The sequence below is a fragment of the Mytilus edulis genome, chromosome 6 (assembly GCF_963676685.1).
Source record: "Mytilus edulis chromosome 6, xbMytEdul2.2, whole genome shotgun sequence".
Lineage (NCBI taxonomy): Eukaryota > Metazoa > Mollusca > Bivalvia > Mytilida > Mytilidae > Mytilus > Mytilus edulis.
The window spans coordinates 93,404,129-93,426,471 of NC_092349.1; positions in this window are offsets into that span (position 1 = coordinate 93,404,129).

The following is a 22,343-nucleotide window of genomic DNA, read 5'->3' on the forward strand; positions in this document are numbered from 1 at the left end:
TCTGGTGGAAGATTTGGGCTCTTAGAGGTGATATAACTCTATAAGTGCATTTGTATCCGTTCCAGCGGTCGGATAATACCCTGTTAAATATTCGTTACTAATTCGCTTTTAAAAAGTTTGTTGTACGTTGCACCTTTTAGAAAAGGATTTCCAATTGTGTTCATATCTCTGGTGGTAATAATCTGTTCTTATAGAAGAAATACCCCTATAAGCGCATATGTACTCGTTCCAGCGATCGGTTAATACCCTGTTACCTATTCGTTACCTATTCGTTACCTTTTCACTTATAGTACGTTTGTTGTACGTTGCACCTTTTAGAAAAGGATTTTCAATTAAATTCATATCTCTGATGGTAACAATGTGTTCTTAGAGATGAAATGACCCCATTAGAGCGCATGTACCCGTTCCAGCGCTCGGTAAATAACCTGTTACCTATTCGTTACTTATTCGCTTTTAATGCGCGGGGTATACGGTGCACCTTGAAATAAATCGTTTTTTAATTGTGTTCAGGTCTCTGGTGGTAAGAATGTGTTCTTAGAGATGAAATTACCCTATTAGCGCGCATGTACCCGTTCCAGCGCTCGGTTAATACCCTGTTACCTATTCGTTACCTATTCGCTTATAATACATTTTTTTATACGTTTCACCTGTTAGAAAAGGTTTTTCAATTATGTCCAGGTCTCAGACGGTAACAATGTGTTCTTAGAGATGAAATGACCCCATTAGAGCGCATGTACCCGTTCCAGCGCTCAGTAAATAACCTGTTACCTATTCGTTACCTATTCGCTTTTAATGCGCGGGGTATACGGTGCACCTTGAAATAAATCGTTTTTTAATTGTGTTCAGGTCTCTGGTGGTAAGAATGTGTTCTTAGAGATGAAATGACCCTATTAGCGCGCATGTACCCGTTCCAGCGCTCGGTTAATACCCTGTTACCTATTCGTTACCTATTCGCTTATAATACATTTTTTTATACGTTTCACCTGTTAGAAAAGGATTTTCAATTATGTCCATGTCTCAGGTGGTAACAATGTGTTCTTAGAGATGAAATGACCCCATTAGAGCGCATGTACCCGTTCCAGCGCTCGGTAAATAACCTGTTACCTATTCGTTACCTATTCGCTTTTAATGCGCGGGGTATACGCTGCACCTTGAAATAAATCGTGTTTTAATTGTGTTCATGTCTGGTGGTAACAATGTGTTCTTAGAGATGAAATGACCCCATTAGAGCGCATGTACCCGTTCCAGCGCTCGGTAAATAACCTGTTACCTATTCGTTACTTATTCGCTTTTAATGCGCGGGGTATACGGTGCACCTTGAAATAAATCGTTTTTTAATTGTGTTCAGGTCTCTGGTGGTAAGAATGTGTTCTTAGAGATGAAATTACCCTATTAGCGCGCATGTACCCGTTCCAGCGCTCGGTTAATACCCTGTTACCTATTCGTTACCTATTCGTTACCTATTCGCTTATAATACATTTTTTTATACGTTGCACCTGTAAGAAAAGGATTTTCAATTATGTCCAGGTCTCAGACGGTAACAATGTGTTCTTAGAGATGAAATGACCCCATTAGAGCGCATGTACCCGTTCCAGCGCTCGGTTAATAACCTGTTACCTATTCGTTACCTATTCGCTTTTAATGCGCGGGGTATGCGGTGCACCTTGAAATAAATCGTTTTTTAATTTGTGTTCATGTCTGGTGGTAACAATGTGTTCTTAGAGATGAAATTACCCTATTAGCGCGCATGTACCCGTTCCAGCGCTCGGTTAATACCCTGTTACCTATTCGTTACCTATTCGTTACCTATTCGCTTATAATACATTTTTTTATACGTTTCACCTGTTAGAAAAGGATTTTCAATTATGTCCAGGTCTCAGACGGTAACAATGTGTTCTTAGAGATGAAATGACCCCATTAGAGCGCATGTACCCGTTCCTGCGCTCGGTAAATAACCTGTTACCTATTCGTTACCTATTCACTTTTAATGCGCGGGGTATACTCTGCAACTTGAAATAAATCGTGTTTTAATTGTGTTCATGTCTGGTGGTAACAATGTGTTCTTAGAGATGAAATGACCCCATTAGAGCGTATGTACCCGTTCCAGCGCTCGGTAAATAACATGTTACCTATTCGTTACCTATTCGCTTTTAATGAACGGGGTATACGGTGCACCTTGAAATAAATCGTTTTTTAATTGTGTTCAGGTCTCTGGTGGTAAGAATGTGTTCTTAGAGATGAAATGACCCCATTAGAGCGCATGTACCCGTTCCAGCGCTCGGTAAATAACCTGTTACCTATTTGTTACCTATTCGTTACCTATTCGCTTATAATACATTTTTTTATACGTTTCACCTGTTAGAAAAGGATTTTCAATTATGTCCATGTCTCAGGTGGTAACAATGTGTTCTTAGAGATGAAATTACCCTATTAGCGCTCATGTACCCGTTCCAGCGCTCGGTTAATACCCTGTTACCTATTCGTTACCTATTCGTTACCTATTCGCTTATAATACATTTTTTTATACGTTTCACCTGTTAGAAAAGGATTTTCAATTATGTCCAGGTCTCAGACGGTAACAATGTGTTCTTAGAGATGAAATGACCCCATTAGAGCGCATGTACCCGTTCCTGCGCTCGGTAAATAACCTGTTACCTATTCGTTACCTATTCACTTTTAATGCGCGGGGTATACTCTGCAACTTGAAATAAATCGTGTTTTAATTGTGTTCATGTCTGGTGGTAACAATGTGTTCTTAGAGATGAAATGACCCCATTAGAGCGTATGTTCCCGTTCCAGCGCTCGGTAAATAACATGTTACCTATTCGTTACCTATTCGCTTTTAATGAACGGGGTATACGGTGCACCTTGAAATAAATCGTTTTTTAATTGTGTTCAGGTCTCTGGTGGTAAGAATGTGTTCTTAGAGATGAAATGACCCCATTAGAGCGCATGTACCCGTTCCAGCGCTCGGTAAATAACCTGTTACCTATTTGTTACCTATTCGTTACCTATTCGCTTATAATACATTTTTTTATACGTTGCACCTGTAAGAAAAGGATTTTCAATTATGTCCAGGTCTCAGACGGTAACAATGTGTTCTTAGAGATGAAATGACCCCATTAGAGCGCATGTACCCGTTCCAGCGCTCGGTTAATAACCTGTTACCTATTCGTTACCTATTCGCTTTTAATGCGCGGGGTATGCGGTGCACCTTGAAATAAATCGTTTTTTAATTTGTGTTCATGTCTGGTGGTAACAATGTGTTCTTAGAGATGAAATTACCCTATTAGCGCGCATGTACCCGTTCCAGCGCTCGGTTAATACCCTGTTACCTATTCGTTACCTATTCGTTACCTATTCGCTTATAATACATTTTTTTATACGTTTCACCTGTTAGAAAAGGATTTTCAATTATGTCCAGGTCTCAGACGGTAACAATGTGTTCTTAGAGATGAAATGACCCCATTAGAGCGCATGTACCCGTTCCTGCGCTCGGTAAATAACCTGTTACCTATTCGTTACCTATTCACTTTTAATGCGCGGGGTATACTCTGCAACTTGAAATAAATCGTGTTTTAATTGTGTTCATGTCTGGTGGTAACAATGTGTTCTTAGAGATGAAATGACCCCATTAGAGCGTATGTACCCGTTCCAGCGCTCGGTAAATAACATGTTACCTATTCGTTACCTATTCGCTTTTAATGAACGGGGTATACGGTGCACTTTGAAATAAATCGTTTTTTAATTGTGTTCAGGTCTCTGGTGGTAAGAATGTGTTCTTAGAGATGAAATGACCCCATTAGAGCGCATGTACCCGTTCCAGCGCTCGGTAAATAACCTGTTACCTATTTGTTACCTATTCGTTACCTATTCGCTTATAATACATTTTTTTATACGTTTCACCTGTTAGAAAAGGATTTTCAATTATGTCCATGTCTCAGGTGGTAACAATGTGTTCTTAGAGATGAAATTACCCTATTAGCGCTCATGTACCCGTTCCAGTGCTCGGTAAATAATCTTGTTACCTATTCGTTACCTATTCGCTTTTAATGCGCGGGGTATACGCTGCAACTTGAAATAAATCGTGTTTTAATTGTGTTCATGTCTCAGGTGGTAACAATGTGTTCTTAGAGATGAAATGACCCCATTAGAGCGCATGTACCCGTTCCAGCGCTCGGTAAATAACCTGTTACCTATTCGTTACCTATTCGCTTTTAATGCGCGGGGTATACGGTGCACCTTGAAATAAATCGTTTTTTAATTGTGTTCAGGTCTCTGGTGGTAAGAATGTGTTCTTAGAGATGAAATTACCCTATTAGTGCGCATGTACCCGTTCCAGCGCTCGGTTAATACCCTGTTACCTATTCGTTACCTATTCGTTACCTATTCGCTTATAATACATTTTTTTATACGTTTCACCTGTTAGAAAAGGATTTTCAATTATGTCCATGTCTCAGGTGGTAACAATGTGTTCTTAGAGATGAAATGACCCCATTAGAGCGCATGTACCCGTTCCAGCGCTCGGTAAATAACCTGTTACCTATTCTTTACCTATTCGCTTTTAATGCGCGGGGTATACGCTGCACCTTAAAATAAATCGTGTTTTAATTGTGTTCATGTCTGGTAGTAACAATGTGTTCTTAGAGATGAAATGACCCCATTAGAGCGCATGTACCCGTTCCAGCGCTCGGTAAATAACCTGTTACCTATTCGTTACTTATTCGCTTTTAATGGGCGGGGTATACGGTGCACCTTGAAATAAATCGTTTTTTAATTGTGTTCAGGTCTCTGGTGGTAAGAATGTGTTCTTAGAGAAGAAATTACCCTATTAGCGCGCATGTACCCGTTCCAGCGCTCGGTTAATACCCTGTTACCTATTCGTTACCTATTCGCTTATAATACATTTTTTTATACGTTTCACCTGTTAGAAAAGGATTTTCAATTATGTCCATGTCTCAGGTGGTAACAATGTGTTCTTAGAGATGAAATTACCCTATTAGCGCTCATGTACCTGTTCCAGCGCTCGGTTAATACCCTGTTACCTATTCGTTACCTATTCGCTTATAATACATTTTTTTATACGTTGCACCTGTTAGAAAAGGATTTTTAATTCAGTTCATATCTCTGGTGGTAATAATGTGTTCTTTTAGATGAAATACCCCTATTAGCGCGTATGCACTTGTTCCAGCGCTCGGATAATACCCTGTTACTGATTCGTTCCCTATTCGCTTTTAATGCGCGGGTTATACGCTGCACCTTGAAATAAATCGTTTTTCAATTGTGCCCATGTCTCTGGTGGTAACAATGTGTTCTTAGAGATGAAATGACTCTATTAGCACACATGTACCCGTTCCAGCGCTCGCTTTATACCCTGTTACCTATTCGTTACCTATTCACTTATAATACGTTTGTTGTACGTTGCACCTTTCAGAAAAAGGATTTTCAATGGTGTCCGTGTCTCTGGTGCTAACAATGTGTTCTTAGAGATGAAATGATCCTATTAGCGCGTATGTACCCGTTCCAGCGCTCGATAAATACCCTGTTACCTATTCGTTACCTATTCACTTATAATACGTTTGTTGTACGTTGCACCTTTTAGAAAAGGATTTTTAATTCAGTTCATATCTCTGGTGGTAATAATGTGTTCTTTTAGATGAAATACCCCTATTAGCGCGTATGTACTCGTTCCAGCACTCAGTTAATACCCTGCTACTTATTCGTTCCTTATTTGCTTTTAATGCACGAGGTATACGTTGCACCTTGAAATAAATCGTTTTTTTTTAATTGTGTTCAGGTCTCTGGTGGTAACAATGTGTTCTTAGAGATGAAATGACCCTATTAGAGCGCATGAACCCGTTCCAGCGCTCGTTTAATACCCTGTTACCTATTCGTTACCTATTCACTTATAATACGTTTGTTGTATGTTGCACCTTTTAGAAAAGGATTTTTAATTGTCTCCATGTCTTTTGTGGTAACAATGTGTTCTTAGAGATGAAATTACCCTATTAGCGCGCATGTAACCGTTCCAGCGCTCGGTAAATACCCTGTTACCTATTCGTTACCTATTCACTTATAATACGTTTGTTGTACGTTGCACCTTTCAGAAAAGGATTTTCAATGGTGTCCGTGTCTCTGGTGGTAACAATGTGTTCTTAGAGATGAAATGACCCTATTAGCGCGCATGTACCCGTTCCAGCGCTCGATAAATACCCTGTTACCTATTCGTTACCTATTCACTTATATTACGTTTGTTGTACGTTGCATCTTTTAGAAAAGGATTTTTAATTCAGTTCATATCTCTGGTGGTAATAATGTGTTCTTTTAGATGAAATACCCCTATTAGCGCATATGTACTCGTTCCAGCGCTCAGTTAATACCCTGCTTCTTATTCGTTCCTTATTTGCTTTGAATGCACGAGGTATACGTTGCACCTTGAAATAAATCGTTTTTTAATTGTGATCATGTCTCTGGTGGAACGGGTACATGAGCGCTAATAGGGTAATTTCATCTCTAAGAACACATTGTTACCACCTGAGACATGGACATAATTGAAAATCCTTTTCTAACAGTTGAAACGTATAAAAAAATGTATTATATGCGATTAGGTAACGAATAGGTAACGAATGGGTAACAGGGTATTAACCGAGCGCTGGAACGGGTACATGCGCGCTAATAGGGTAATTTCATCTCTAAGAACACATTCTTACCACCAGAGACCTGAACACAATTAAAAAACGATTTATTTCAAGGTGCACCGTATACCCCGCGCATTAAAAGCGAATAGGTAACGAATAGGTAACAGGTTATTTACTGAGCGCTGGAACGGGTACATGCGCTCTAATGGGGTCATTTCATCTCTAAGAACACATTGTTACCGTCTGAGACCTGGACATAATTGAAAATCTTTTTCTAACAGGTGAAACGTATAAAAAAATGTATTATAAGCGAATGGGGTCATTTCATCTCTAAGAACACATTGTTACCGTCTGAGACCTGGACATAATTGAAAATCCTTTTCTAACAGGTGAAACGTATAAAAAAAATGTATTATAAGCGAATAGGTAACGAATAGGTAACGAATAGGTAACAGGGTATTAACCGAGCGCTGGAACGGGTACATGCGCGCTAATAGGGTAATTTCATCTCTAAGAACACATTCTTACCACCAGAGACCTGAACACAATTAAAAAACGATTTATTTCAAGGTGCACCGTATACCCCGCGCATTAAAAGCGAATAAGTAACGAATAGGTAACAGGTTATTTACCGAGCGCTGGAACGGGTACATGCGCTCTAATGGGGTCATTTCATCTCTAAGAACTTATTGTTACCGTCTGAGACCTGGACATAATTGAAAATCTTTTTCTAACAGGTGAAACGTATAAAAAAATGTATCATAAGCGAATAGGTAACGAATATGTAACAGGGTATTAACCGAGCGCTGGAACGGGTACATGCGCGCTGATAGGGTAATTTCATCTCTAAGAACACATTCTTACCACCAGGTTATTTACTGAGCGCTGGAACGGGTACATGCGCTCTAATGGGGTCATTTCATCTCTAAGAACACATTGTTACCGTCTGAGACCTGGACATAATTGAAAATCTTTTTCTAACAGGTGCAACGTATAAAAAAATGTATTATAAGCGAATAGGTAACGAATAGGTAACAGGGTATTAACCGAGCGCTGGAACGGGTACATGCGCGCTGATAGGGTAATTTCATCTCTAAGAACACATTCTTACCACCAGAGACCTGAACACAATTAAAAAACGATTTATTTCAAGGTGCACCGTATACCCCGCGCATTAAAAGCGAATAAGTAACGAATAGGTAACAGGTTATTTACCGAGCGCTGGAACGGGTACATGCGCTCTAATGGGGTCATTTCATCTCTAAGAACACATTGTTACCACCAGACATGAACACAATAAAAACACGATTTATTTCAAGTTGCAGCGTATACCCCGCGCATTAAAAGCGAATAGGTAACGAATAGGTAACAGGTTATTTACCGAGCGCTGGAACGGGTACATGCGCTCTAATGGGGTCATTTCATCTCTAAGAACACATTGTTACCGTCTGAGACCTGGACATAATTGAAAATCCTTTTCTAACAGGTGAAACGTATAAAAAAAATGTATTATAAGCGAATAGGTAACGAATAGGTAACGAATAGGTAACAGGGTATTAACCGAGCGCTGGAACGGGTACATGCGCGCTAATAGGGTAATTTCATCTCTAAGAACACATTCTTACCACCAGAGACCTGAACACAATTAAAAAACGATTTATTTCAAGGTGCACCGTATACCCCGCGCATTAAAAGCGAATAAGTAACGAATAGGTAACAGGTTATTTACCGAGCGCTGGAACGGGTACATGCGCTCTAATGGGGTCATTTCATCTCTAAGAACACATTGTTACCACCAGACATGAACACAATTAAAACACGATTTATTTCAAGGTTCAGCGTATACCCCGCGCATTAAAAGCGAATAGGTAACGAATAGGTAACAGGTTATTTACCGAGCGCTGGAACGGGTACATGCGCTCTAATGGGGTCATTTCATCTCTAAGAACACATTGTTACCACCTGAGACATAGACATAATTGAAAATCCTTTTCTAACAGGTGAAACGTATAAAAAAATGTATTATAAGCGAATAGGTAACGAATAGGTAACAGGGTATTAACCGAGCGCTGGAACGGGTACATGCGCGCTAATAGGGTCATTTCATCTCTAAGAACACATTCTTACCACCAGAGACCTGAACACAATTAAAAAACCATTTATTTCAAGGTGCACCGTATACCCCGCGCATTAAAAGCGAATAGGTAACGAATAGGTAACAGGTTATTTACTGAGCGCTGGAACGGGTACATGCGCTCTAATGGGGTCATTTCATCTCTAAGAACACATTGTTACCGTCTGAGACCTGGACATAATTGAAAATCCTTTTCTAACAGGTGAAACGTATAAAAAAATGTATTATAAGCGAATAGGTAACGAATAGGTAACGAATAGGTAACAGGGTATTAACCGAGCGCTGGAACGGGTACATGCGCGCTAATAGGGTAATTTCATCTCTAAGAACACATTCTTACCACCAGAGACCTGAACATAATTAAAAAACGATTTATTTCAAGGTGCACCGTATACCCCGCGCATTAAAAGCGAATAAGTAACGAATAGGTAACAGGTTATTTACCGAGCGCTGGAACGGGTACATGCGCTCTAATGGGGTCATTTCATCTCTAAGAACACATTGTTACCATCAGAGATATGAATTTAATTGAAAATCCTTTTCTAAAAGGTGCAACGTACAACAAACGTACTATAAGTGAATAGGTAACGAATAGGTAACGAATAGGTAACAGGGTATTAACCGATCGCTGGAACGAGTACATATGCGCTTATAGGGGTATTTCATCTATAAGAACAGATTATTACCACCAGAGATATGAACACAATTGGAAATCCTTTTCTAAAAGGTGCAACGTACAACAAACTTTTTAAAAGCGAATTAGCAACGAATATTTAACAGGGTATTATCCGACCGCTGGAACGGATACAAATGCACTTATAGAGTTATATCACCTCTAAGAGCCCAAATCTTCCACCAGAGACAACAAAACAATTGAAAATCATGTTTTAAAAGGCGAGTGATGGAACGAATTAAACATGGTAATAGCATGCTCCGAAACGATGTACACCCTGCTTACATGTTTAACTCTACCACATTATGTAAGTATGTGCCTGTCCCTAGACAAGAGCCTGAAATTAAGTAGTTATCGTTTGTTTTTGTGTTACATATTTCCGTTTATTTTTTTGTATATGAAATACGGCCGTCAGTTTTGTTGTTTGAATTGTATGAGGTTGTCATGTCTGGGCCTTTTATAGGTGACTACACGGTTTGGGCTATGCTCATTGTTGAAGGCCGTACAGTGAACTATAGTTGATAATTTCTGTGTCATTTTGGTCTAATGTGGAGTGTTGTCTCATTGGTAATCATACCACATCTTCGTTTTTACGCAAGCGCTAACACGGTGATTTCATCCCGTCGAACCAAGATCCATCTTCAAACATACGGACATAAAGCAGTTAAAAGGTAGAACGTATAAAAAACAAGTAAGGAACAAATGCGTATCGAACATGAAGTAAAAGGATCGGTTGAGCACAACCACATATAAATAGGTCATAAAAAGATCATTTTACCTCAACCAATTCAGAACTATTACCATATGTAAGACTATTAACAACTAGATTTGTAATTGCTAGCAATAACGGAAGGCACCCCTTCCCCCTATTACCAGGTGAGCGACAGCCATTTTGACAATTTCAAAGTCAAAGAGAGCATCTACAGATGTCTAGTAACATTTTTGCAAAGTTTCATTAAGTTTGAACATTTTGAATTTTTGATATTTTTGCTGTTTCCATGGTTACGGCGGCCATTTTGAAAATTCTAACTTCAAAATCCAACTCTGCCTATGCCAGTTACCATTCCTGTAAAGTTTCATCCAGTTTGCGGAAAATTCTTATTTTTGAAATTTTTGACCTTTTTGCATTGTTTCCATGGTAACAAGACCTATTTTGGAAATTCCAACTCCAATGTTGCTCATCATTACTGTGAAGTTTCATGAAGTTTTGAGCATTTTGAGAATTTTGAAAATTTTGGTGAAGTTTCCATGGCAACATAGTAGTTCCAATGATCGCCAAAATCATCCAACACCTGTATATAGTGGGCACCTACATTGTTTTAAAATATGATGATTCTGAGTTGAAGCATATCCAAACAGTTCACCAAAAACCAAAAGCTCATTTTTTTCACAATTGTGCCGTTTCCATGGTAACGGCAGCCATATTAAACTATTCCATGCCATAATTAAAAAGGGGGAAGGATATTAAAAATCAAATAAGTAACGAATAGGTAACGAATAGGGAATAGGGAATAGGTAACGAATAGGGAATAGGGAATAGGTAACGAATAGGCAACGAATAGGGAATAGGGAATAGGTAACGAATAGGTAACGAATAGGGAATAGGGAATAGGTAACGAATAGGGAATAGGGAATAGGTAACGAATAGGCAACGAATAGGGAATAGGGAATAGGTAACGAATAGGGAATAGGGAATAGGTAACCAACTTGACGCCCATAAATATGGCTCCCTACACACTCAAATCAATGAAAATATGTTTCTTTGCTTTGGTCTTTTATTGAATTTGATGATGACTGAAGATCATTGGCTATGTTGGCAGTCTGTTAAAATAGTTCAACTTGTAAATACATATTTCCTACAGAAAATTGTATTTTGTTGGAAATGTGATTTCATGGTTTTGCCTAAGACTGCATACCACATAGTATTTGGTTTCTTGCATTGTTCGTTTGCTGTCTGATTGAAATTTACACAACACTACTGTACTTATTATTCCCACAACAGATATATGAAAAAGAATTCTTAAAACTTAACATAGAAAATGACAGGGGGTCTTTGATGATATAGAAATTTTTGTTTTGATTTTTCATGAATTTAGTGTATATAGGACAAGATAACAGAAAGTGAGTATGTGTTTCTACATCACCACAACGACAATTTGGAGAGTCTACTAAATTACGAACGAAAAGGTGAGAATTTAATGAACTTGAATCCATTCTTAAGCGAGCATGAAGAATTTGACCAAAACGATGTCCTATATAATAATACGTTGGGACCTTACTATTTTGGGTACTAATTTGTTTTTTGAATAATGATAGAGATTCACATTTTCTTATGTTTAAGTTAAGAGTGTTCCATAGTTTTGTTGTTGCAGGGATGAAAAATATTCAGAATATAAACGGGTCCGTGTGTTCACTTGTGTAATATTATTTCTTTGTCTTGTATTATGATCTTGCCTACTTCCTACTGAATCAGGCAATAAGTCTCTTAAATACTCTGGAGTTTTATTATTCAAAATTTTGTGATAATGAATTAGTCTATGATTGCGTCGTCTTTCAGATAATTTTTCCCATCGAGTTTCAACATATAAATTGTTTATACTGGTAAGTTTAGTACCCCCCGTGACGATACGCGCTGTGTCAAGCTGAATATTTTCAAGTTTAGCAATCAAATTCTGATTTTGGGAGTCCCAAACGACATCGGCATATTCAAGAATTGGGCGAACAAATGATATGTAAACTTTTTCAAGTGAAAATCTGTCAAGAATATTTTTCATTTTTCTCATTATATTTATTCTTTTGTAAGATTTAGAAACTATATATTCAATATGGTCGTTCCAGGATCCGTTGTTAGAAAAAAGGACACCTAGATGTTTGTGTTTACTAACTGTTTGTAGCTCTTGGGTATTCATATTTAATGGAGGATGAAACGGTCTATTTACTTTTTTTGAAATTATCATACTTTTAGTTTTTTGGGCATTAAAATTCACAAGCCATTTTTTTTTACCAATTATAAATCTTATCTAGATCGTCATTCAATATTGTAGCTGTTTCTGTTGGATTGTCAACCATAAGATAATGAAGTGTCATCTGCGAATAGCTTAATTTGAGCTTGAATGTCTTCTACAATATCATTTATAAATATCAAAAAAGGAGAGGGCCTAGAATGGACCCTTGTGGGACGCCTGCATTTACAGGTAACCATTCGGAACATGAACCGTTAATAACCACCCGCTGGACTCTATTTGTAAGATAATTTTCAAACCACATTAGTAAAGAACCCGATATACCCGCTTGTTGAAGTTTAAGTAGCAGTCCCTTATGCCAGACTCGATCAAACGCTTTACTTATATCACAGAATACTACCCTTATTTCTTTACCGCTATCTACAGCCTTCCCAAAATCATTTGAAATGTTAATTAATTGATTAACCGCTGAATCCCCCCGTGTAAAGCCTGATTGATTTTTCGTTAAAATATTATTGCGCATAAGGTGATTGTAAACATGTTTATATACACATCGTTCCATACACTTTGAAATTACACTCAACAAGGAAATAGGTCTACAGTTTTTAACGTCATTCGGTTTACTATTTTTATAAACTGGGGTAACATTTGCTCTTTTCCATTGATTTGGAAAAGTAGACGTACTTAACGATAAGTTAAATAGCTTACATAGTGGATAGTTCAAAACAAAAGATGCTTCTTTTAATAATTTGGGACTTATTAGGTCTGGGCCAGAAGCTTTTGTGGGATTAACAATTTTCAATATATCTTCAACTTCAGTAACAGTAAGTTCTATATAATCAATGTCATCACTAATAGTTTTAAGTTCTTCAGGTAACATAGCACTTGAATCATCAATATTTGACTGGGAAGAAAAAAATCGATTAAATTCATTTGCCTTTTCGATTTCATCAAATATAAAGTTGTTATTCAAGGGGCACTAGCTACGAGATATATAAAAAATCTAAAGTTTAATTTTTTTCTGTTCAATCAATAATGAAAGTGAAATAGTGAAATAACAATTCGCTTTTTGCAGCCAAAAAGGTTCAATTTTGTCAAATTACGCTAAGAAACATTGATAATTAGTTCTTCACTTGCAACATGTGCAAGTGAATGAGTCGACCTCTTTAAATCCGTATTCATGTGAACTTCAATTTAAGCCCTAGCTAGAGATTGACAACGCATGCATTGTATTAGAGGTGAAATAACTCTATAAGCGCGTATTTACCGTTCCAGGACTCGACTAATACCCTGTTACTTAATCGTTCCTTATTCGCTTAAAATACGTGTGTTATACGTTGTACTTTTAAAAAAGAAATAATTTCGTGTCTCTAGTGGTAACTTTGGGTTCTTAGAAGTGAAATAACCCTATCAGAACTTATGTACCCGTTTCAGCGCTCAATTGATACCCTGTCAATTATTCATTTTTTATTCGCTTTTAATACGCATGGTATACGTTGCACCTCGAAATAAATCGATTTTCAATCGTGTTCATGTCAATGGTGGTAACTACGGTTTCTTAGACATGAAATAACCCTATTAGCGCGTATATACCCGTTCCAGCGCTCTGTTAATACTCTGTTACTTATTCGTTACTTATTCGCTTTCAAAACGCGTGGTATACGTTGCACCTTGATATACATGGCTTTTCAATTGTTTTCATGTCTCTGGTGGTAACTATGTGTTCTAAGAGGTGAAATACTTCTATTAGCTTGTATGTACCCGTTCCAGCGCTCGGATAATACCCTGTTACTTATTCGTTACTTATTCGCTGATAAAACGTGTGTTATATTTTGCACTTTTTAAAAGAAATATTTTTGTGTCTTTGGTGGTAACTATGTATTCTTAGGGGTGAAATAACCCTATTAGCGCGCATGTACCCGTTCCAGCGCTCAAATAATACCCTGTTACTTATTCGTTCCTTATTCGCTTTTAATACGCGTGGTACACGTTGCACCTTGATATAAATTGATTTTCAATTGTTTTCATGTCTCTGGTGGTAACTATATGTTATTAATGGTGAAATGACCCTATTAGCGCGTATGTTCCCGTGCCAGCGCTCGGTTAATACCCTGTTACTTATTCGTTCTTATCCGCTTTTAATACGCGTGGTATACGTTGCACCTTGAAATAAATCGATTTTCAATTGTTTTCATGTCTCTGGTGGTAACTATGTGTTCTTAGAGGTGAAATAACCCTATTAGAACGCATGTACCCGTTTCAGCGCCTGACTGATACCCTTTATTTGTTCTTTATTCGCTTATAATACGTTTGTTATACGCTGTACTTTCTAAAATAAATATTTTCGTGTCTTTGGTGGTAACTATGTGTTCTTAGGGGTGAAATATTTCTATTAGCGCGTATGTACCCGTTTCAGCGCGCGACGGTTACCCTATTACTTATTCGTTACTTATTCGTTTATAATACGTTTGTTATACGTTGCACGTTTTAGAAAATGATTTTTCAATTGTTTTCTTGTCTCTGGTGGTACCTATGTGTTCTAAGAAGGGGAAACATTCCTATTAGCGCGTATTACTCGTTTCAGCGCTCAGCAGATACCCTGTAAATTATTCGTTCCTTATTCGCTTAAAATATGTGTACTTAAAAAAAAGAAGACATTCGTGTCTCGGATGGTAACTAAGGGTTCTAAGAGGTGAAATAACCCTATTAGAGCACATGTATCCGTTCTAGCGCTCGACTGGTATTGGGCGGATTTGTAAAAGATATGCTTTGGTTACCGTTGTACTTTTCATTACTTTCCCCTGTACTGAACTCACATTATATATAATACCCTGTTACGTATTCGTATTATACGTGTGTTATACATGTACGTTGTACTTTTAAAAAGATTTGTTTCGTATCTCTGGTGGTAACTATGTGTTCTTAGAGGTGAAATAACCCTATTAGAACTTATGTACCCTTTTCTAGCGCTCGGTTGATATCCTGATACTTATTCGTTCCTAATTCGCTTTTAATACGCGTGGTATACGTTGCACCTTGAAATAAATCGATTTTCAATTGTTTTCATGTCTCTGGTGTTAACTGTATGTTCTTAGAGGTGAAATAACCCTATTAGCACGTATGTACCCGTGTTAGCACCTGACTGATACCCTGTTATTTATTCGTTACTTATTCGCTTATAATATGTTTGTTATACGTTGCAACTTTTAGAAAATGATTTTCAATTGTTTTCTTGTCTCTGGTGATACCTATGTGTTCTAAGAAGGGGAAACATTCCTATTATTGCGTATGTATCCAGTTCAGCGATCAGCAGATACCCTGTGCATTATTCGTTCCTTATTCGCTTAAAATACGTGCACTTAAAAAAAAGAAGACATTCGTGTCTCGGATGGTAACTAAGGGTTCTAAGAGGTGAAATAACCCTATTAGAGCACATGTATCCGTTCTAGCGCTCGACTGGTATTGGGCTGATTTGTAAAATATATACTTTGGTTATCGTTATACTTTTCATTACTTTCCCCTGTACTGAATTCACATTATATATAGTACCATGTTACGTATTCGTATAATACGTGTGTTATACGTTGTACTTTTAAAAAGATTTTTTTTCGTGTCTCTGATGGTAACTATGTGTTCTTAGAGGTGAAATTACCCTATTAGAACTTATATACCTGTTTCAGCGCTCAGTTGATACCCTGTTACTTATTCGTTCCTTATTCGCTTTTAATACGCGTGGTATACGTCGCACCTTTTAAAAGAAAGATTTTCATTTGTTTTTTCTTGTCTTTGGCGGCACTTTATATTTAAAAAAAAGGTTTTTCAATTGTATTGTTGTCTCTAGTGGTAACTACGGGTTCGAAGAGATTAAATAACCTTTAAAGCGCGTATGTATCCGTTTCAGCACTAGAATGAAACCGGCTGTTACTTATTCGTTCCTTATTCGCTTATAATACGTGTGTTATACGTTGCACCTTTCAAAAAAAATATCTTTAATTTTTTTTCTTGTCTCTGGTTGTAGCTTTTGGTTCTAAGGGGTGAAATAACCTTATTAACGCGTATGTACCCGTTTCAGCGATCGACTGATACGCTGTTACTTATTCTTTCCTTATTCGCGCAATATATGTGCGTTATACGCTGCACCTGTTAAAAATAGATTGTTAATTTTTGTCTTGTCTCTGGTGGTAACTATCGTCTCTTACAGTTAGTATTCCTACTAGTGCGTATGTACCGGTTTCAGCGCTCGATTGATACCCTGTTTATCTTTTCTTGCTCTTCACAAGTGACCATTTTTTTTAAAAAGACATGCCAAAAATAAGCTGAAATAAATGTTTTTTTTTTAGTTCTTTCCAACTTTTGAAACCACAAGAGAATAATTTAGACTTAGAACCATGTTTGTTCCGGCTTTGGCAGGTAGCTGGCAGCTGTGGTGCTAATTTTGTTGTGGGAGTGCTGATATGAGATAGTGCTGCTTCATGATAGGCACCATTGTAGGACTGAACATACTAGTCTTGTAGTCCGAACTACTAAGTCTGGTGGACAAATGGGCCATAGAACCTAGACAAGACTATACCAGAGTGATTTTAAATTTGGGTCTTGCCTGTTATACTTACTGGATGGTAGTTTCAGACCATGTGGTGCTTAGTTCATTTTTATTGTGCTCAAACTATACTTCATGATCAGCATCATATTAGGACTTGACATCGTAATCCTAAAGTCCGGACCACTGAAACTGGTTTACAATGGGCCATAGAAACCATAAACGACCACAACAGGTCAATTTTGACCAGGAACCTTGCTGTTGGTTTTATTGATAGATAGCAGCAGCCTGTGTTGCTTAATATTTTTTTTTGTAGTGCTTATAAGCATATGAGATGGGGGTAATCTCCAACTTGTAGATTGGACCAATGGGTTGTGTTTATCAGATAACATCCTCAAACAAGTTAATTAGACCCTGGTTCTCTATTTGAGACCTTTTTGGAGATATCTGCAGTCCGTGGTGCTTGATAATTAGTCATTGTTATGCTTATAAATATATGAGATGGGTGGACATCTTCAAGTCGCCAGTATACCAATGGGTTATGCTTATCGGATAAGATTTCAACCAAGTGGTTGACATCCAGAGCCTTGCATTCAAGGCCGAATGGAAGATAATTGCAGTTCATGGTGCTTATTCACAGGTGTCAATCGGTTTATCGAGATAATTGATCGTGAACGAATACCTAACGGTGGTCAAGCATTCCCTTGAAACCGTTCATATGTTTGTGAAAACTTGGAATTCTGTCAATTTTTCATCAAAATTAATGGTTAAGGTCAGGCAACGCATTATTTTGATCGTGAAAGACATTTGAGTGACCAGACTTAACAATTAGAAAATAAAATTTGTTTACCAATTGATATTCTTCAACTTATGGAAGCGTGCAACTATTTTGATAAGTCTTTCATTTCTTTTATTTAAATTCAACCCTATACGTCGATAGTTATAACAATATCTAAATTCGTGTCTAGATATGAAGTTGATTTCCAAAAAAGGACCTCTTCGGGCGTTAATTATCTCTATATATATCTTTCAATACATATAAGTAAAATATATCTATGCACACGCATGCGGAGGAATATTTTAAAAACGTTTGCAATCTTAAGGAACGATAACTCTGCATGGGAGATTAAACATTTTGTGCGGGAATATGCTTAATGCCTTCTGAAATCCAATCGATTAGAAAAATCGTATTATTACGGAAGTAGTGGAATAGCATTATATACAAATGTATGAAAATTATATATACATGGAACTATAATATCCAAATATTAATGTAATCTATCACTATAATAAACCAGAGTATACTGGTGTGTATCACTACAATATAATAGTCATTACGATGAGGTATAATTCCCTGTCATTAATTTATCATCCGCGCTCTATAAAAAAAAATATATGTACATTAACCTCACTTTCAGATATAGAGATGGGATTTTATTTACCGGAACAAGTGCTTGTCGGACCATCCACAAGAACTTGCGGTTATCCGATGTTCAGTACTTCAGCACTTTGGTTTACTTTGTACAACTATTGAATTATATTCCATTTGTTCGTATTCCTCTTGTCGTGGTTCGGTATATATTCATTTAGCTTTCATTTTTTTACTTTTATCGTTCTTTATGTGGGTTGGTCCAGCAATGCGATAAGGACGCTTATACTAATTTATATAGCGTAGTTTCCTTTGTGATCTTTTGTATATCTTTTTACTTATATTTTTATAATGTTATGAACTTTATCTGATTAGCGTATATATGTCATTATGAGAAGGGTCTCTTACTGAGCCCCTTAAGTGCCAAGTTTACAGACATATCTTTCTTTGACGAACATTTAAGCTGGTGCGCACATAGACATTAAAACACTGGTGCGCAAAACTTTCAAAATCAAGTGCGCTCGACTTTTGAATTGGTGCACACGAGTTTTAAAGTTGTGCTCGCCAATTTGAAAGTCATATAAACAAGTTTGAAAGTCATGTGCACACGTTTGGAATATATGTGCACAAGTTTGAAAGTCATGTGCACAAGTTTGAAAGTCATGTGCACAAGTTTGAAAGTCATGAACACAAGTTTGAAAGTCAGTTCTTAAAGTTTAACATCATCTACGAAGGTCGTGTGCGCTAATATGAAATAAATAAATAAATGAATCATACAATTTTTATAGTGATGCGCAACAGTTTGAAGTCATGAAATCTAGTTTAAAAGTCATGTACACCAGATCTTGAAGGTCGCAAACATCATTATGGAAAGTCGTGACGTGTTTAAAAGTTATGCGCGCCAGTTTGAAAATCATGCACACAAGATCTAAAGTCGTGCGCATGAGTTTTCAGTCTGGTGCGCACAAGTTTTAATATCCGGCAAACTAACATATTTATATTTACATGACACTCAAGGGGCTACTTAGTTATGCTTAACTATAATGGCTGTATAATTAACTACATAAACTTTTTTTTGGCTTGCGTATTTGTTTGAATCGATTGTTAGCATGCTTGTCAATCTAATTAAAATATTGATCTCTGATTACGTTATACTACATATGTAGTATAACGTAATCAGAGATCAATATTTTAATTAGATTGACAGACAAGAAGAAAGGTCTGTATTTGGCCGTTTCTCTCAGGGGTCAGGCTCAAGGTGTTTTGGGAAACTTAACCCAGGAGTCTAGACAAGATTTCAAAAAATTGGTTAAGGCATTAGAAGAGCGTTTTTCTCCGTCTAACCAAACGGAGATGTACAGAACCCAGCTCAGAGAGAGACACCAGAGAGCTGTAGAGACCTTGCCTGAGTTAGGCCAAGACATAAGAAGGTTAACTAACCTTGCGTATGCAACTGCACCAAACGAAGTGCGGGAGACTTTGGCAAAAGAACAATTCATAGACTCGTTAATAGATTCGGATATGAGGCTCCGAATAAAGCAGGCAAGACCTATTGATTTAAATGATGCTATCAGACATGCAGTTGAGCTTGAGGCTTTTAACAAAGCTGAAAGCAAAAGGATTGAAGGTCAGGGATTTTTACGAACTGTGTCTGAAAATAGACACAGTGCTGACAACATGACAAGTCAGCTTTTGAAAACCATGTCAGAGACATTAATAGAGTTGCAAAAAGAAATGAGAGACTTGAAACAAAACAATAAAGGTAGGAAGCAGGATGGTGCCCCGCAACCCTTTCCATTTAGGTGTTATGCTTGTGACGAGGTAGGCCACAGAGCATTTAACTGTCCTGCTTATCCAAACTTTCAATATAATTATCAGAACCCTAGATATCAGAACAAACCTAAAACAAGGTATACTAACCAAAACTATGAAAATTCAGATTCGACACCGGGAAAAGTGGGGGTTCATAAACTATTTCATGATGCAGGTATGTTTCTGAAAGCAAAAGTAAACGGAATTATCACAGATTTGTTGATAGATACTGGAGCTACAGTTACAGTTATCTCCACTAAAATGTTTAAGAAAATGTCAAATATGCCTAGTTTAATTCCAACTGAAAGGGATATACTTACAGCTAGTGGACATTCGTTGCATGTGTCAGGCAAAACTGAACTTGAAATTGAAACTGACACGTTCAAATGTATAAACGCTGCCATAGTTGCTGACATTAATGTCGATTGCATACTAGGGTTAGACTTCTTGAGAACACAAGAAGCTAACATAAATATATACCAGGGGACTTTAACTATAAAGGGACACGAAGTTAGATTCTATGTCCAAGGTCACATAGGCTGTGATAGGGTTGCTGTATCGGAAACTATTAACATACCCGCTAGAAGTGAGATTTTTGTAAATGGAGCTATATCCGATGAAGTCCCTGACTCATTTAAAGTAGGGCTTGTTGAACCTATAGATGACTATAAGAGAACTAATAAAGCAATAGTAGGTAGGGCTCTTGTTGCAAAAAGTAAAAATCATTTACTTCTCTGTTCAGAAGGAAAGTCTGAGACCAGATGTGAAGACTGTGGAACAGTTTTTAAGAAGCAGGAGTATCTAAAAAGGCACACGAAAAACATTCATGGAGTAGAGACTATTAAAAAGAAGGTTGGTGTTACAGAAAGAGGACAAGATGATTTTGATCAGTCTGATCCTGAAAACCTGATACTAGTAGAAGATATTTCGAATGACATTAGCAGTGTAGACTTAGATAATCCGGATGATGCACATATCGATGGGCAGGATTCTAAACTGAAAACATGCTCTAGTGAACAAGGCACAGACGGATCAGTCAATGATAAAGATGAAGAGAAGGAAGCGGATTTTCATTATATGGTATATTCTGAAGAAGACACGTCACAAAAGAAAGAAAAAAAGAAGGTATATCAAACACCGGAAGACAAAAGGAATAGTCCTACAGTAATGAAAAGGTGTGCCCCATCACTAGTGCTGGCATCAACAAAGAGAAAGTGTCAGTCCTTCATACGAGACAATATTGAGAAAGAAGTAAGTGAAGAAGTGGAACATCCGAAAAGACAGAAGTTTGTAACAAAACAACAGGCCACACAAACCAACGTAACAAAAGAAAGGAAAATGGTTAGAATCATAACAAAGTATGCTGTGAACGGTCAACAGATAGAAAGGGTTGAGGAGCATGAGACAGTTTGAGTGGTTTAACAAATTGATGTCTGTTTATTGATGCACGAAGCATCATATATATTAAAACTGTATCATAAAACATGTTTTTGTTTTTTTTATTTTTGTTGTTTATAAATGTATATGCCCGTCCGTCGGATGGGGACGTTAAATCCGAGGTCCCGTGTTCAGGGAGTACCACGTCCTGTGCACGTTAAAGAACCCTTTACAACAACTCTTTGAGGGGTCCGTAAGTGGCCTGTTGTGAGGCAAAATTGTTTGAAACCGGTTTTTGGCAACACAATTTTCAAGTGGTATTCAAAATAGAATATTTGAAATGGTTATCTGGTCAAAATTTGATTTAAGTTCAGTATTCAGTTGCTTGTACAAATGTGAATAAAAAGATATTTGGAAAATAGAAATTTAGCTAACAAAACGGAAAGAACATGCTAGTCGAAAGAGGCTGACAGGAACCCCGGAACTGTGAGTAGGCTAAGGTACCCCTAGGTCTGACGCTTGTCGATAGATTGTTGTAGGAAAGCCATTAGTTGGTTATCATGGTATAACCCTCGGTGTACAAACAGTTGCTGGGAGAGGTATTCTGCGGAATGAGTGGAAAAATTGAGGTTAAAAGTAGGACCTTGGTATGGTCAGGTGTCTGCTAGTGTAAACGAGAACGGTTTTGATTGTGTTTTGATTTATTAAGTACAAATTTGTAAACTCATGCGAGGACGCATGAAATCGGAGGCGTGGGTAGTGTTACGAATTTACAGTTTAAGAAGGTTATAATATTTCTACAGTTGTATATTTTTCGAAACCTCTTTGAATTTTCCATTT